At 49.0% G+C, this 2,267-nt stretch overlaps 1 non-coding gene across 1 annotated transcript; it reads left to right on the plus strand.

Annotated features, from left to right (window-relative positions):
- Positions 1–865: 865 nt before the first annotated feature.
- Positions 866–937, plus strand: Trnat-cgu (transfer RNA threonine (anticodon CGU)). Its single transcript has one exon. It is a non-coding gene; the product is annotated as a tRNA-Thr (tRNA).
- The last annotated feature ends 1,330 nt before the right edge of the window (positions 938–2,267 follow it).

Genomic DNA, 2,267 nt, shown 5'->3' on the forward strand with positions numbered 1-2,267 from the left:
GAACCCTTTTGTGGTGAGTTAGGAAGTAGACTGCTATCCAGACCCCAGTCTCTAACTTTAGGGTCTTGAGGAAGAATGGCGTGCTATCTTTCTACCGATACTGAGACGCTTGAAACTACCTGGCAGATTAAAAGCTGTGTGCCGGACCGAGACTCGAACGCGGGAACTTGGCCTTTCGCTGGCAAGTGTTCTACCAACTGAGCTACCCAAGCACGACTCGCGACTCCTCCTCACAGCTGTACCTCGGCTCTTGCCTTACGAACTTTACAGAAGCTCCCCTGCGAACCCTGCAAAACTAGCACTTCTGGAAGAAAGAATATTGCGGAGACGTGGCTTAACCACGACCTGGGGGATGTTTCCAGAATGAAACTTTCACTCTGCAGCGCTGATATGAAACTTCCTGGCAGATTAAAACTGTGTTACATACCAGCACACACTCCACTGCATGGTGAAAGTTTCATTCCGGATTGAGACACTTCATTGAAAGTGACCCTTTCAGAGTTCAAGTCATCATACAGGCAAAACGAAAAAGGAAGGGTTAGCGGATATAATGTCGGTCGACTTAGATGTCATTACAAACGGAGTCACAAAGGCAAAAGGTGGGCACACCCCACATTAACGTCCGCTAACAGGTGTCCGGATACTTAAATCAATATTCTATCAGTCATACCAACGAAGGCAGAAAAAATGATCATATGAGACTGTATGGTTCCAGAGACGTTTTCAAGTGTCAAACGTCTATTTATGATGTATGTACACAGGCTGAAGCGACGAATGAAAGTTTGTATCAAAAATTATGAATGCGAATTAGGATTGAGATGCGAGGCGTGCTAAGGTAGTCGTGCAGGTGTGCAAAGCCGCTGTGGTCAGGGTGGCGTAGTGGTCAGCGCTTCTGCCTCGTTAGCAGAAGATTCGGGTTCGAATTCCGGCCTTGGCACAAACCTTCATTCGTCGCTTCATTCTGCATATACACTACTGGCCATTGAAATTGCTACACCACGAAGATGATGTGCTACAGACGCGAAATTTAACCGACAGAAAGAAGATGCTGTGATATGCAAATGATTAGCTTTCCAGAGCATTCACACAAAGTTGGCACCGATGGCGACACCTACAACGTGCTGACCTGAGGAAAAGTTTCCAACCGATTTCTCATACACAAACAGCAGTTGACCGGCGTTGCCTGGTGAAACGTTGTTGTGATGCCTCGTGTAAAGAGGAGAAATGCGTACCCTCACGATTCCGACTTTGATAAAGGTCGGATTGTAGCCTATCGCGATTGCGGTTTATCGTATCGCGACATTGCTGCTCGCGTTGTTCGAGATCCAATGACTGTTAGTAGAATATGGAATCTGTGGGTTCAGGAGGGTAATACGGAACGCCGTGCTGGATCCCAACGGCCTCGTATCACTAGCAGTCGACATGGCAGGCATCTTATCCGCATGGCTGTAACGGATCGTGCAGCCACGTCTCGATCCCTGAGTCAACAGATGGCGACGTTTACAACACAACAACCGCCTGCATGAGCAGTTCGACGACGTTTGCAGCAGCATGGACCATCAGCTCGGAGACCATGGCTGCGGTTACCCTTGACGCTGCATCACAGAGAGGAGCGCCTGCGATGGTGTACTCATCGACGAACCTGGGTGCACGAATGGCAAAACTTCATTTTTTCGGATGAATCCAGGTTCTGTTCACAGCATCATTAAGTTCGCATCCGTGTTCGGCGACATCGCGGTGAATGCACATTGGAAGCGTGTATTCGTCATCGCCATACTGGCGTATCACCCGGCGTGATGGTATGGGGTGCCATTGGTTACACGTCTCGGTCACCTCTTGTTCGCATTGACGGCACTTTGAACAGTGGACGTTACATTTCAGATGTGTTACGACCCGTATCTCTACCCTGCATTCGATCCCTGCGAAACCCTACATTTCAGCTGGATAATGCACGACCGCATGTTGCAGGTCCTGTACAGGCCTTCCTGGATACAGAAAATGTTAGACTGCTTCCCTGGCCAGCACATTCTCCAGATCTCAGATCTCTCACCAATTGAAAACGTCTGGTCAATGGTGGCCGAGCAACTGGCTCGTCACAAAACACCAGTCACTACTCTTGATGAACTGTGGTATCGTGTTGAAGCTGCATGGGCAGCTGTACCTATACACGCCATGCAAGCTCTGTTTGACTCAATGCCCAGGCGTATCAAGGCCGTTATTACGGCCAGAGGTGGTTGTTCTGGGTACTGGTTTCTCAGGATCTATGC

Source organism: Schistocerca serialis, chromosome 2 (genome assembly GCF_023864345.2).
Source record: "Schistocerca serialis cubense isolate TAMUIC-IGC-003099 chromosome 2, iqSchSeri2.2, whole genome shotgun sequence".
Lineage (NCBI taxonomy): Eukaryota > Metazoa > Arthropoda > Insecta > Orthoptera > Acrididae > Schistocerca > Schistocerca serialis.